This window comes from Symphodus melops (assembly GCF_947650265.1).
Source record: "Symphodus melops genome assembly, chromosome: 8".
NCBI lineage: Eukaryota > Metazoa > Chordata > Actinopteri > Labriformes > Labridae > Symphodus > Symphodus melops.
The window spans coordinates 12,621,559-12,638,433 of record NC_136698.1 but is presented as its reverse complement, the minus strand read 5'-3'; the positions used below and the strand labels follow the sequence as shown (position 1 = coordinate 12,638,433).

Genomic DNA, 16,875 nt, shown 5'->3' with positions numbered 1-16,875 from the left:
CTGGCACCCCTATCTTGTTTGTGCAGCAGGACCTCAATCAATTCCAGGGAAGGAGCAGTGAACATGAGGCAGGCTGGGTGACAGCAGGGAGGAGGGGTCGGGTGTCAGGGCCATCAGAGAGGCAGCGTGACACTGTTCTAATCAGGGTGGGGATGGGATTGTGCAACATCATTTCAGGGGACCTGCACTTGACCTGGGAATGCTTCATAATTCATATACACTGAGCCTGACTTTTCTTCTGATCATATTTCCTAATCTGTTGATATGATATCAAATCCTTCTCGAAACTTTTGCAGTTTTAGAGGAGAGCATTGCAGCTTGATGTTCACATCATATGTTGGCACATTTGCAAGCCTGAGAAAATGACATAATGATGAGGGGTAATATGGTGCTTATGATAAGTGCCGACTGGTATTTCAGAGGATGTCCTAAAAAGAGAATCTAGTTAGAAAATAGTCATCATCAGCAGGCTGCGAGGCTGTTATGGTGCTGATGCTCGCATTAATGACCCATTCTCTCCTCCCAACAATGCTCCTCTCCTGCAGCTGTTGTTTTCAAAGGCTTTAATTGGCCAAAGTCACTCAAGGTAACAAGGACCTCACGGGCCTGTGTCTGAGCAACCTGATTATTGTGTGTGTGTGTGTGTGTGTGTGTGTGTGTGTGTGTGAGTGTGTGTGTCAGATGGGTACCAACGGTGAGGCTCAGCAGTGAGCAAGGATGACATGTAATCGCACTTTTTGCTACAAATGAATTCAAGCTTAACAATTTGCTTGAATTAAATATCTGTTACACTGCCAACATCCTGGTGAAAATTCTTAGGTTGATCCTGTCGTGGAAATATACAGCTTGGACATTTGTGGTCATGTGTGAATCAGTGTAAAGTCACACCATCAAGAACATCATTCTCAGACACACTGGGTTTTTTCTTTTTTTAATATTGGAATGTTTTTTATTGATCAACACCGGTCTGTTAATCTAGCTGTTCACTACTTTTGTCAGTGCTGTTCTTATAGCTATTTTAAGCATGTTGGCATGCACATTTAAATACAAAATAACCACTGAGAGGAAGAAGAGCCTTACAGAGCCACTGTGGCTGCAGACTAATGGTCTTGTTGTAAGAGAAAGTTTCCAGCACTCTGTCAATCTCTGTGTCGTTTCCGTTCCTCTCTCTCTTTCTCTCTCTGTCCATAAATAGCTCTGAATCTATTTCAGTATCACAGATACTTGAGACAGAGCAGACAAATGAGTGGGCTCAGATTGAATTGCAGGTAACCAAATGATAAGAGCCAATTTTCTGCTTAAAGTCAACAAATTAACAGGTCGCCTTAAAAAAGCTCTCACATCTGAATCTGCACAATATGGTACACTTTTAAACAGATGTCCTCATCTTAGCTTTAATTACCAATGGCATACTGTACTCTGGCATATTTATTTATTTAATCAAAAAGTAGCTGGACCTGCATCCCTTATTTTAGAGACACACACAGAAATCAAATCCAAATACATTTTGATTGACTGGAACAGTAATGTATGAAGAGGACAGAAGGTCTTTGTTAGCAATCAAAACACTGCGGGGTAGGGGGCAGCCTCTTAGCTGTGTGTACGACTGCTTCTGACAAAGCACAATGATAAAGTCATCCTCATAGAGTAAGACGTGCAGCCGCCCAGATCTAGGACAGTCAGAAGCTCAAAGTGAGAGACGTGTCTGCAGCTCGGATGTAATGCCATTTTCCAGGCAGCCACTAGTAATCAGGTTACTGTACTCTGCTGCTCAATGCACAGAGGGGATCCTCCTCCTTTTGCTGCCATCGCTCATCATTAGCAGTTGCAGGCAGAGCTTCAAGTAGCGACACAGCTATAATGTAAGCAATGACTCAGGTTGGCTCTGCAAGAGGGGCTCAGTTTCCTCTTTCTCCACATCGTTCCTTTATGGGGAGGTAATGGGGAAAGAAAGAATTGGCCACTGGGGCCTGGAGAGGGCTTATATGTTCTGCCTGGATATGAGGGGTTGACAAACGTGGAGACAGGTGAAGTGGAAGTGGAGGCAAAGTGCAACTTGGGGGGGGATTACCGCCCAGCTATTACCTGCCTTTGTCCTTCTGTCATGCTCAATCATGCCATTGTAGTCACACCCATTACTTCTTAAAGTCACAGTGTGATATTTATAAAACCGATGTCTGCAGGAAGGGAGGATATACACTGAACATACGACATGAGCTAAATGAATTGGACTTCCACCCCTAACAGTATATCTATGAAATGTGTGTAATAAACATGCAGTTACTGCATGATCAGAGTGTCGAGATGTATAAGATCAGTATACTGCCCAAGGTTAATTGTTCCCAAAGCACAGGACAAAATTAAGATTTGAGGTAAAAGTAAACATCAGCAGTTTACAAGGGACATCCAAGAGGAGGACCATCCAACCATGCTACACTGCCATCCCCAACTCGCTGCACTGGATGCTGCTCTTCTACCTGCAGAACAACGACACACAAAATAAAGATATACTGTCGGGAAAGTGCATGAAAAAAGACTTCTGATTCCCTCATTAAATTTCAGTGATCTTTTGGGGTCACTGTATTCTCCCCTCATTCCTCGACTTACATGTTGCAGTAATTATGGTGAGAAATATGCAGCAGCATTTCAGCTGCACAGACTAGCTGAAGCTTTTTTTTTTTTTACTCGTGTAAAATTCTCTTGTTCTTCATCTCTCTCCTGCTGGTGAAAGAATTACATCTCCAGCACAGACACAAACCCTGCAGCTCTTTCTGGGCACTGATGGAGGAAATGTTTTTGTTCGATCAGGTAATTGGAGTTGGGGTCAAGAACCTATTTTTGAAATAGATGAGGTCAATTATAGAGACCTGGTGATTTTCTTTTTTCTTCAAAGGCTTCCTTTAGGGAACACCAGCATGGCAGAGGTCCAATGTTAAGTTGATTTAATTTATTTTTTAGTTTCTTTTGCTCTCTTCAGTGCTTTCCATTTATCAGGCTCTTTACTAGTACATCTCAGAGGGAGAATGAAGTTTCCCTTTTTTTCTACTTACGGTTTATTTTGTCTCAGATTAAAGTACGCCTTATACGTGTTTCAATTAGCCGGTATCATGTGCAGTTGTTTGGCAAATTAAGGCATAAACGGCCAAAATGTCAGCCTGGGATAAGTGCTAAATAAATAATAATGGCACAATAAGTGTTTTGTGACAATATTTACAGACCATTTTTGCAATTTGTTTCTTTTTTTTAAGTCTCTGTAAGATAGCCAATGGCAATACATACCCTAATGTACAGCTCCGAGATCAGACAGAGACAGATGTCCCCTTGTACTTCCTTGGGTTGAGCTGTAATGTCTCGTGTTAAAGATCAACCTTTTTATGCTGTTATTTTAACGGATGTGTTCCACTGTTTCAATGAATTATGTTATGCTATAAAAAAACTGTACTCAGACACCTTTATTGAGGAACCAAATATCGAATGGAACATTTTAAAACACAAGTGGTTTATTATACCTCTTTATAAAATGGTGGATTTGCTACTGTCAAATTAGCAAAAACGGGTTCAGAGAAAAAGGAGAGACAAAGTAGATCACGCTGTTGTATTTAGAGAGAAGAGGTGCAGGTGTGTGTTTGTGTATGGAGTGTGTTACGCACTGATCTGAGTTTTACTGTGATGTACGAGGATGACTCGCAGGTTTTGCAGAATGGAGTGCACAGAGTACTGAGAGGACTTTTAAGACATTTCATTCTTGCATGTTAAATGAATTAATAATAGTGTTTCTGGAGTTTTTTTGTGAGTTTCATTGCTGTTAAAGGTTTTTAGTCATATATGGCTATTCAAAGACATGTCTAGTATTTGTTCTGTGTGACTGGAATTCTTGGATGTTAACAGCCAAAAAAAAGTCTAGCATAAACTGTCCCAAATTTCATTCTGCCAAATATGGTGACCAGGTAGCACTCATTCACTGCGGGAGATGTCTGAATGAAACCATATGGGAATTAATATGTGAATCATTAGGTTTAATGATGTTGGTTGTTCCAGTACTTTGACCCAACACTGCCAGAACTGAGAACATTAACTGTTTTCCCATCTGGCAAATGTTTTTCCTTTCTTTTATTATTTTTTTAAATGAAAAGTTACCTCAAAAAAATAATAAGGATCCTAATAAGGATAAGTCAAAATAAGTAACAACTGTTCTTATTTTACTCATTGTCATGTTAGGGTCTGTCTCAATCACTTTTGACTAGTATTGTATTTAGAAGTATTATGGTTTTGGTGTCAATAAAGACATAAAAATAGATGATGTTCTAAACACCACCCCATAAAAAAACATGAAAACATCACACCTGCTCTCTGATGTATTTGGAGCAGGTGTGTGTACAGAATAAAACAAACCAAACTGAACATCATTAGTCTTAAATGACAGAGTGCACTGAGGAGCAAATTCACAAGTGGACTTGCTGAATCGCTGCATTTTCACTTGTTAGATTCTTCAGTAGCTCGCAGATGGCTGATGTATTTTAGAGTGCAGGTCTGCTACTGTACAAAGAATGATTAAAGAAGTGATATTTGTTTCATAGCTGAAATAGAAACTCTGCCTTACTTCCTGCCAGGTCATCTGAGCTTCTGGGAAATAAGCCTGTGTCCCCTTTAGAAATCTTTCATGTAAGATTTCCATTATGAAAAGGAAAGAAATAAGCAGTTTACAAAAAGCAATTTTGGTAACTTTGAGCTAATGTGTTGGGATATAGTGGCAATTTACCAGGGACTCTATTTTACTATTTACTTCTGAAGGTGCTCATCTGTGCCCTATAAGTAGGGATCCTAATTCTGTAGAACATAATCCAGTTTCTTCCAGTCTGTAGATTTGGTCCTGATCCTGTTTATACACAGATCTTTTTAGCCCTGTTTCCTCACAGCAGTCCAGTACGGATCAGTACAGTTTGTGTACAGTTTGTTTCAATTAAGCCTGATCCCGTTTGTGTTTCCACAACAATGCCTTATATGGTAGGCGGCGTGTAAGCCGGATGCCGCTACGTAATAGCATCACATGATAGCAGCTAACCGCTAACAGCTAACCGCTAACTAATAAATTCCGCACAGGAGAAAAACACTACACAAACAAAACCAACACTGGAAGACATCCAGCAATTCATCTACTCTGTCACTGACATGTGACTCTTTATCACAAAAAGCTTTGTTTCAGAGAAGGCTGTGTGCGACGAGGAGAAATACAGACCTAAACAATCACTTGTGTGTTTACAGTCTATGGTTGAAACATTGCAGAGTTTTGTTTGATGATGTCACATGGGAAGTGACGATTCTTTCAACCAATCAGCGGACTGCAGTGTTTAGCTCCACCTTTTCGGGTCGGCTCGACATTCTTGGCACCCCAACGGAAGGGTCCCAAAAAGCAGTACGGTACAGATTGGTTATATGGTCCATATTAGTGTATGGAAACACTGCAAAATGCATGCCGTACCGAGGCGAACTGATCTAAATCTCTCGGTGGAAACAAAGCTTTAGTCATGCATAGGCATCAGAGTATAGGAGCATTTACAGGAACATAATAATCTGCTACGTCACTCTGGATCATTGCAGTAATCATCATTGGCATTGTCATTTAAAAAAAATACATACTTTCTTTTAAATTAATTTACATAGTTTTTTAACTTATTTAACTAAATGTTTGTAGCATAAGTTCTGTTTTCCTATAACCTGCAGGCCAAAACAAAGGCGATCTATCGCTCTGAGGCGTTATCATGGAGGGGATAAAGTTCCCTTAACAACCTCTTTTGTTCATATTTTTATGTAAGGAGAGCGAGAGCAATACAGAAATGTTTTTTTTTAATTAATATCACATTTATTGTCATATGATGAACGTTTTTGATATTCAGAGAATTTTATGCAATACTGTGTTCACTTCATCGAGCCACTTCTAAAAGTAATGTTAGCAGCCAAACAAAAAAGAAAAAAAACGATGAGAGGAATTGATCAGAATTGATCATTAAAGGCAGGGTAGGCAATTTTCTCCAGATACATTTGTTAAGACTTTGGTTTAAATTGTCTTTAGGTCCTGACAGTAATTAATAATTTATATGCTCTGAAAAAGAAACAAAAAAAAATCTGTCATCTGTAGCAGCTGTAAACACGTAAAAACTTTGACCAATGTCAACATTCAGTACACATTTTATTAAACCAATCAAGTCTCTCTACCCCATGCATGCATGAGCCCACACTTAAAGCATGAGCTGAAATCCGCTTCTGGACCAATGGCGCTAGGGCATGTAAGTGAGGGGCTTTTGATGGTTCACAGAGGGGAAGGGGTGGGTGAATACGGAGAACGGAAAAGATGCTACTTTAAAAATCATGCTAGCTTTGTTGGGTGATAACCATGTAAAGGATTCCTCTGTAGCTAATTAAAGTGTCAAGACGATAGGAAATGTGATCTTTTGTTGCTGTTTGGAATTTGTTGGATAACAGTATTGTTTGGCATCTGGATCAAAATATTCAGTACACATACTCAGGAAGACAGCTTTGTTTACAAGCTGCCATTCTCTCTCGAAGTTAATGACCTTGTCTGTCAAAAAGAGCCGCAGTCTCTATCTGGACGTCCTCTCTGGTGTGTAATTGACTGAGGAATTTTTAATTTCTAACATCAAGGGGACAAAAGTAAAACCTCTATTGAAAATGAAAGATTTAAAGTGTCCTACAGCCTTGGTAATTTATGAGTCAGTGGGCTTACAAGGTGGATTTTCTTGTGGGTTCATCATATGGTCATGGCTGCACATATGAAAGCCTACTCCCTGTTCTTGTACATGGCAACACAAAAAAGACTCTTCATCAGGTTACCTTAAACAGCATGATCAGTGCTGAGAGGTGTGGATGAACTTCACTTCAGCACTTTTTACTATTCAGTCTCAGTCCAGCGTCTGCGGAGACGAGCAGTAATTTAAAGAGTCCAATCAATCTTCTTCTGCCTGGAAGAGTGGAAGAGAAACAAAGCCTCTTATTTGTTGCTGAGGTATCTGATAGTGGAATTGTCTTTGGAGAATACATATCGCTTTATGGAGGGAAAAGAGGGAAAGAAGAGCCTGATGAGAGAATAAACACAGCTTTGTGCATCGGAAAGACGTGAAAATGTTGTAACACAGGGTTGTGAGCGTGAATGGTATGACGTGTATGCAAGCGTTGCAATTAGTAAGATAAAAGCTAACAAAAATGCATCATGCTCCACCTGTATTGTACGTCCAAACAGATACAGTATGTGCATACGCTTCATATTAGTTAGAGATCATAATGAATGTTAATAAATGCGTCGATGAGAAATGGGAATGCATTATTCACTACTCAATAAGGCACACTTAAAAAATCAGTCCAAACATTCAAACATTCCAAACACACATTCATGTCCTTGTGTTTTCTTGATCAATGACATTCTAGAGCATGAAATGCCAACATGCCAAAAACATCTAATGTGAGATGTCTGCAATATATATATATATATTTATTTTTTTTACACAGATGCCAATGCTTCCTTACTCATGTGTGTGTTCAGTGCATGAGTGTGAATACAGTGTCCAGACTTCATACATAGTAATGTCCAGCTGTTCATCTTCTGGTGTAGGATGCCTGTTCCCCTCCCCCCAGAGTCCACTCCTAGTACATCCTGAGTTGAAATTGACATGCTTTTTACCCTGTGATCCACAATTAATGTTTCATGAGCAGCAGCCTGTGTTTCATGTTCCTGTTTGAACCTGATCCGACAAAACCCACAGGGACAATACACATACGCACACAAACTGCCATCCAGGTTTGAAGGGTTAGTGAGAGTATCATGTTATGGTTCGTCAGCCAGTTGTGTTTTAAATGATGAAACTGAAACACAGGCAGCTTTGTATAGGGGATTGTCTTGCAGTGTCCCCCTGACCACTTAACATTTGACCTATAGTATTACCGTACAGAAGAACAAAAAAGGACTGTGCCTTTTACCCCTTTACAATAGACTTTAAAACAATTGGGTTATAGCAGAGAAATGTTAAATATATTCAAATATAGGCTTCAAATAATTCATTCAATTCATGTGCTTTGGTTAACCATCCAGTGGGCATAATGGAATTACATGGTCCTCCCTTAAAATCTAATTGGCCACCCAAGGTGCCAATCCAAAATCCTGAAATATGATAAGCCTTGTAATCAACCATCTGGGCTGTGTAAACAGGCTGGATTCAAAATGAACTGTAAGCTCACTGCTCTAAAGTATAATGTCAGCTCTACTGGAAACAGGCCATGCTTTTGAAACGCCTTAAAAAGGTCAGAATATCTCTTAGCTGATGGACAAGTGACAGAACTGCTTAACTGTGCAAATGACAGTTTGCTCTTTTACTTTTTCTCCTCTTGAATGACCACGTAAGAAAACAGCTTAGCAGATGTCTCTTTGTCCTTATTTTCTTCAACTAGACATTCCACCAATTACAGTAGGAGACATTGGCACATAGCTGTATAACTGCACATATAAGCCTATTTATGTATTTCTTTTGATTAGGTGAGTTTATTTATGCACTGATTATACACCCCCTAACGGTCAATGTAAGAGTTGTGAGGGCATAATGTTGTGGGAAAGTAGAGCTGGTATTGGAAGTAATAATAGAGACTTAAAAAGTAAAGGCAAAAACTGTTTCAGTGTTAAATGTACGAGGCCCGCAGGGTGGGACAGTGCTCTGTGTACATCTGAGTTTGTGTATGTATATTAGCCTCCCATTGTTTGCTAACACAGCATGCTTACAATGCTTCTGCAATGCCATTGCAAGTGTAAAATAAAACACTGGGACAGTATTCCACTATGGCTGATTCAATGTAAAAAACAAACAAATAGGAAGAAATGGAGAAGCTTCGTTAGAGCACTGGAGGAATCTCTGTGTAAGAAGAGCTATATAGACCAAGGATGTAAAGATAAACTGATCTGAATATGTAAACAATCTTAACGTTAAAGATCCATAGAAATTGGTCCGTAAAGCACTGGATGGCTAAAAAGTACAATGAACCAAGTCAGATTTCATATGGATTTACCAAAATACTTTTAAACAGCTGTTTTTATATTGTGTATTGAATATTATGCTCATTTATTGGTTTGCTATCAGTCAATGGCCTGGTTTCAAAGTGAGAAAGGCATAAAGGATTTTTTTGAGGATATGTTTCTCCCTATAACTATGTGTCTGGATTTGGTGTGCAAGAGTTGTTTTTTCCTTTTTTTAACCATTGCCATTTCCAAATGGCCTTGTATTGTCAAATATTTTTTTATTTTTAAAAACTCATTTTCTTAAAAGTCAGTTGTTTACCAAATGTGGACACTTTACCAGTGGCCAAATCAGCCCAGCAGAAATCAATCAATGCATTCGCACCTCATGGATGCAACCATTAGCTTAGTGAGGTGTTTTTAACAGTGTGAAATCTGAGGTAAGTTTGTGGATATTTCTCCCGTAATAGCCAGACAACCTCGACAGCCAAATGCCTAAGCTCTGAAATCTTTTTAAGTTGTATTTGCTCAGCTGTCCTAAAGAGCGGCAGCCTGTAAACCCCCAAGGACAGTTATTCTCTATCTAGCTCCATTAAAGAGCATCAGTCCACTGCCTTTCCAAGAGTGTCACTTCAGTTCTGTGATACATCCTCTACATAATGAAACACACTGTTGTTGGGCTGTGCTGAATCTGGGTTTAGGGTCTCATACTGTCATTACTGGGGACATATTTGTTGATGAAAGTGTTTTTCATAAGTTAATTAAGTTTAGGCTTTTAAGTTAAGTGTCTTTATCAGCATGTTTACAGTTTGATGAATGGTTCCTGGGTTCTTCCCTCAGCATCATCAATAATACAAGTTATACAAGTGATTTAATGGTTGTTAACAATTAAACTGAGTTAATAGGCCACCATAGATCTTAAGTTCAAATGCTTTTTTTTTTAATTCAATAGCTGCTGTGAATAAAAACAAAGGGCTAAAACAACTGTTCTCTGTTTGTTTGTTTTTTGATAGAACCTTCTCGTCCATATCACAAGGCCAATCTCATCCATGTAACACCTGAATACGCCAAAGCTAACTGTTAGCCTTGGATTTTTTTTATCACATCAGCAGCCTGCCATGGCCTCCAGCAGTTAAATGCTGCAGGTGGAGAAATGTACTTTCAGCAAATCGCCTCAAACCTCCTTTGTTGACCGAGGGATTTAAAGCTTAAACCCCTACAGACTCTTCTGTCACAGTACTATGGGAGTCATTTCTGACAGGCTAACACTTTTAGACAGCTCACCAGCAAGTGCTGCTGCCCAAGCAATGTGGGTGAAAAGTTGTGTACATTAAATAAGCTCATTTATTTTAAAGTCACTTCAGAGGTGGAAAATAAGTGATTGGATGGGTTTATGACTAAGACATTTCATGCATTTTACATCTTCATTAAATACTGTAGATAAAGGCAGCAGTCATTTAATGTGATCTCACTTGAAGATGATCAGCCATAAATGCGATGCGAGTTTGGAAACATCAAATACAGTGCCACAGATCTTTGATTTAATTAATGAGATATATATATTCCGGTATGTATGATATTTTAAACCCACATTAGTAGGAATCAATTTTGAATAATAACTCAAATGTGCAAAAAGGTTCGATGAGATCAATAGGAATATCATGCCTGCATGATGCAAATCTTTCTGCCTCTAGTTTATTAGCTTAGCACAAAGGCTGAACAAAGAGGGGAGAAGGTTGCATGTTTTAGTGATTTTAAAATAAGTAGATATTAATCAGGGAGCTTCAGATATGTAGCCTTATAACCTTCAGACTGAGTCAAGTTACCGATTTCTGTTCTTTAGGGTTAAGCTAACTAAAAGCTGTCCCAAATGTTTATTTACCACAAAGAAATGAGTGATTCTGACAATGTCTGCCCCCTTTTTGATTGCAAACAATCAAATAAACCACTCCAACATGTGGCAATCATTTAATTCAAAGCAACAGAGATTTTGACAGCTTAGCTTTCTGTGTAAGCCATTCCTGCTCTACTAGTTTCGATAACTTATACCGCCTCTAGCAGTGTGGAGAACACTTCCTATGCTAAATTATGCGTTGCTTGATGACATTTTATGCACACACCAGAGACAATTAAAAAACAGAAAAACTTTACTGCAGCCTCAAATACCCCTAATTAGTTCTGTGTCCTGAATTGCACCTTTGTTATGGAGAAAATAAGTGAACAAAGGCATTCCAAAAACTGATTAGAGATGAGAAATAAATCCACTACGCTGTTTTTCAGGATTATAATTATCCTCACATTAGAATAATTGCAATTAAATACGATAATTTTGCCCCGAGCACAATAGAACATTGCCTCACAAATAAAAATGTGTTGGTGATCCTGAGTGTGTGTTCAGTTTTTTTAGTCTTAGATCATGGCCAGGGTTCAGAGACACATTATTGACTCAGTGATGACTTATTTTTTAATCTTTAAAACTTCAAGTATACTTAGAAGATACTACCTTGGTGTTGGGGAAGTTAAGATGTTGTTTTGTACCCTTCAGCCACACTGCCTTTGTTTTCTGTACGAAAGCAACAACTCAGTGAAACGCTCTGCCAGACGACATGACGAACTGCAATTCTGGTATGATGCATCAAATGGCAACATTTACATTTAATATTGTACATAGTCCCTTTATAAATGAATGAAATTAACTGTTGGACTTGAACATACATTTCTTCAAGCTACGATTGTATTTTTGGACATGATTTTGTAGCAGCATTTGACAAACAAGAAATCTGCACAGCTGCAAGGACCATTGAGGCTCAGAGCAGTAGTTAAGGAAGCTGTGATTACTCAAAAGTTTTAGGGGAAACATGTGTTCTGCCCATAATCCATTCATAACAAGAAGCAACAAAAAAAAACCCCGTAAATTCAATAAAGAAAAAGGGACATTCACTGCGAACTGATATAAAACCTCATCATCAGCAGCTTCAGTTAAGATGGAAGGAGTTTAATTGAAGACCTGTAGTAAAAATGTAAACGAAATATACTAGCTCATCCAGAGTTCTAGCACTATTAGAAGTCTTCATTAGTTGTGTTCAGGATGCTACCACACACTGACACTAATGTGTGGTTGTGTGGGTTTAGGGAATGTCTGACTCTGCAAAATCTCTCTTCCTTTATCCGGAATATGACATCTTATTTACATCTGTTTGTTTGCCTATATTTAAAGAAAGATACTCATTGAGATTCAAAGTCTCTTTTTCAAGAGTGTCCAGGCCAAGACAGGCAGCAGCACAATTAACAGACCAAGAACGAGCAGCAACAAACGTACAAGCCTAACTATGAGACAGACATGGTCTCAAAGTTAAGAGTGGTTGGCTGTGGTTGTAACTGGAAACTTAACTTCAACTGTCACAAAGTTAATGTTGAGTGTCCAGGTACAATCTACTGCTGGATCTTTACAGTAAATGTCTCTTTTCAAAATGTTTAAAAAACAAACAAACTCAGATGTGATTCAAAAGTAATATTCTAATGACATCAAACATTTTTCACTTTTTTACTGTTCCTTTTGAATTGTTTTACAGCCCAAAAAAATATACATCAAGTACAGCATAAAACGAAAAAATATGTTAAGATTGTCAATATGCACACATTAAATATGAAGGAATAGACTCTGTTGAATGTGTTTGGAATGTTTGAATATCAAAAGTACTATGATTCATTGAGATGCTGGTATAAAGTTGCTTTTTGTTCCTCGGTAGAGCAGCCTTCTCCCTGTGTAGAGGATCAGCTTATCATTGTTATTAACACAAGCTCCCTGAGTCCCACTTAGGATGCTGCACTCCACTCATTATTGTGTATCAGCTCACTCTAGCCAGTAGTGTGCATCATAATTTCCCCTCAAGTGTTCGTAGAGTATGTGCTCATCCCCGACTGTGATACTCTTTACACTGCAGTGTCACCCCGGCTGTTGTTGGTGTCATCTCTCGAAGACCGAGAGCATACTCATTCAAAAGGTCAGAGGTCGACCCAAGAATGTAGCATATGGGGAGCAGACTATTTCCAGTTTCTGAACAAACTGGCCAACACACTGGGGTACTGATGTTATTTCTTTATTCAGCATTCACACATGGGCATTCAAACTAAATAAAATCAGATGAACATATGGATTTTTTTCTATACCATATTTTCAAACCATTAATTTATGTAGCTGTGTATTTTTCCAATCTGGCTCTGAATCCTGTTTAAGTGGCAAGTCCCTCCCTCTGTATAATGCTGAACAAAAATTTTTCCAGAGGGTGTTCGCTCGTGAAATCCGTCTTTTAAATGACTAATGAAAAATAGAGTGACAATACGTTCCACCATTATGTCACTGATTGCTCTCTGTTGTAAATATTCTCCTGTTTGCAAGCCTGTGTTTAATAAATAGAACTGTCCAGAGACCCACTCTGAAGAACAAATTCAAATGTGTTGAAATCTCTCCTGCAGCCATTTACAACTTTTCCTCTCTATGGAGGTTCAGTAATGACAATCCATCTTCTTGTTTGGAAGCAATGGCACATGAAATTTGATGTAGATTATTTCAGTGTACAGAAGTGATTCTGTGCCTTTTTGATTTATTAACTCTGCTCTAGTCTATTTTTTAAAATCCAAAGATAGGCACCAACACTAATTGTACTAATTTAATTTAGTTGGCACAGAAAGCTTTTATTATATTGAACTTTTCGACTTTCAGAAAATATATTGTGGGGGATATAGCAACAGAACAGGCTTAAGATAAATTTCCTGCTCTGCAATCAAAAGAAATTAGACAAATAAATCACATGCACCACTGTTGATAGAACTAACTACTACTTCTTCTTCATGGACATCAAAAGTCCCTCTCTCCTACTCCAACAGGAAATAGAAAACCTATCGGGCACTCTTACTGAGATTGGCCAGAAGAGAAATTGCTTATATCCTTAAGTGTACTCGACCAATTACATCCAGTTCAACTTGAAGCAAACATACTTTTTGAAGGAGCAAAGGGTTTGAGACAAAACTGGTAGATTTGCAAACAAGCACTTTTTGATGTGGGGAAGGCTTTGCCCTCAAACCTGTCTTGTTGGTTGCAACTAAAGCCTTTAAATCACAGGTAATTGTATTTCCAAGGCCTTCATTTACCATTTTCTAAAATATTGTAGACTATGTAGGCTTTTTAGGATTCATTATCGTTTCGTTTTGCTGACTCTAGATCTGGACTCTGAAAACAGCAACTCAGACAGGAAGCAGAGTGCAATAGACGTTCAATTAGATGATGTGCTAAGTCAGGTTTCTCTCGCTCTCTGTTTTTTTTTCTTCAGAGAAAAATTGCTGTTCTGCATAAAAACAATTTTAAGTTAATGATGCAGTTCCCCAGAATAAATGCAGTTTACTGAATGGGGAACAAACTCTCTGCAGATGAGGACAAACAACACATTTTTATAATTATGGCGGAACTTTCCAGTTTAACTTAAGCTCATAAATTCTTTCAGTCCTACCTTCGAGAATGGCCTCGTAATACACTTTCCCGCAAGATGTATTAGTTCAGTGATGAACACGCCAAGCTGACTGGGAGATTGTAAATTGATTTTCTGAGCCCTGAGATAAACAGCAACATTTATGTTCTCTGCCAGGATCAGCAACTAATGATTTGATTAAACTGTTTGCAGAATGCTGCAGTCAATGTCATCGGCTGAACATAATTTGTTTTTGATTTTATCTTCACGAACATCCCCACAGTGATTAAATCTTTTGTCACATGCTGCTGTATTAGAACACAGGAATGGGTTCAAGTTGTTTCATTAAGCACCATGACCAAGTTTGTTTGTTTTTTTAAACTGTTAAATAATTCATATTTCATACTTTGCAGCTTGAGTGCTCTTGAATAAGAATCCTTTGTTTTCCAGGATTTAGGCATTTCATTATCTTCCCGTCAAGAACTTCTGGGTTTGAAAACAAAGCTGCAAAGCAATATCATATCCACTTTCTTGATACCGTCCACTTCTGCCAAAAAATTAACCACTACCTGTGTAATCATTCCGAGGTAAATAAAAGCTATCTTGGCAAATGTTGATACAAAACAACACAGCAAGGCTTGCCAACACTGTAAGCCACTACAAACTCACTGTGAGACACTGTTGGCTCGCACAACACCAGCGCATACGGCACAGCGATGACATTCAGCACTTTTCAAAAAACTTCATCTGCCATTTAGTGAAACCAACTAAAAACAAATGCTTGTTTTTGCAAAGCTTTTCTGGATTGTCTCTGAGTGTGTGAACAACCCTCTGTTCATGTTATCCTCTTGGTTAAAGGTGTTGTCGTTTATACCAGGGGAGACCGAGTGGGCGCAGGTGGCTTTTAGGACTATTAAGAGCATTAAGATTTTCCTGGGAACTCTCAAGGGATGGCACACAGGTTTAGTGGCATGATCAGTGGGAAAAAAAACAACATAATTCAGTTTTTCATGAGAGTTGGAAATGTGAAGATAAGATCCAGCTTAAATGCTTTAGATGTGATTCTTGCTCATTCGGGACAGCTTTCTTTTGTTAGTCTTGAACTTGATTTGTTACAACATTATATAGACAGTGAGTGTCTTGCAATGCAGTTTTGACTGTGGTCAGTAAAGTTAATCAGCAAAGAATGGTGAGCTTTTGTTTTGTCTCCCACATCAGATGTAACCCTATAAGATCTGTAAGCCCTAAAAAGATGAACAGCAAAAAGAATCATGTATCTTCTAGTTCTGGGTGAGAAAGGTAAATTGATTTTTGTTTGACAGCAGCTAAGTTTACATGTGCAGAATTTCCATTAAAAAACATTCCGCCACTGTTTCCAGAAGTTGCTCTCCCACCAAGCCTTTGCGTCTAACACTTTGGATGTCACGTTTGTTTGTTTTTTTTACCTTTTTCTTACTTTTATTTCTTCTTCTGTTCCTTACCAAGCTGCAAGATCAGCAGCACAAGATTTGCTGGGAAATTGATAAACAGGGGAGAGTGCAGGTCTGCAGGACCAAACAAACACAGCTAAAGGGAGCAGCAGACATGCATAGTAAGAATAGTTTTATCAACACCAGGGAGACACGACCAGATGAAGAAGATGTACTATACATCCTAAAAACGGTCAGCATAAATGACCCTTCTTGTTCTGAAGAAAATGTGTTTGTGAATGAGCCAGATCAGATCAACCTCCTTCGATTTACATGTTTACGTGAAACTTTTTTTTTTTATCCTCATCAGACTTTTATTCAGATTATTTGGGTCCATCCAAACATAACTACTCGGTGGTTTCTGCAGTTCAGCATCTGCCATTAAATCAAACCGAAAAGGGTCATGACAAAAGGCTTTCAAAATCAATTTGACCTTTTCAGGTCATCCATTTTTACTGTTACATAATTCAGCAGTCCTAAATATATGACAGGCTCCATGCAGTTTTTATCCAATGACAGGTTGTGTGTGGTGGATGCACAGAGGGACAGTTTGTGAAAGGCAAGTCTCTACTTTGTTTGGTTGTTTTATTTTGTTTTGTTGGACCATAAAACAACTTCAGGATCTGTGTGCAATGAATTCAATAACAACATTTATGATAGTCTGGGTAATTCATACCTTTCATAGAGGTGGAAAAATGTATTTTGTAATAATCGAGATTCTTGTCTTCTGAAATTTGAAATAGATTCATAACTTCCAAAAATCGTTTTTTGGGCTTATCAGGCACTTTCTGCTAACTGCTAAGGCTAGCTCTCTTGACTACTGGTACTTTTACTGCATCACTCAAGTGATTGTAGGTTTATGTACGAGAGGTTCTTTTGGACCTGCATGAGCAAAAACAAAACTGGGACGTACTTTCAAAACAAACGC

General features: G+C 38.5%; 1 protein-coding gene across 4 annotated transcripts in view; it reads left to right on the top strand.

The window, feature by feature from the left end:
* pex5la (peroxisomal biogenesis factor 5-like a) overlaps positions 1-16,875 on the top strand; it is an 86,380-nt gene that overhangs the window by 17,120 nt on the left and 52,385 nt on the right. The window lies entirely within an intron of this gene.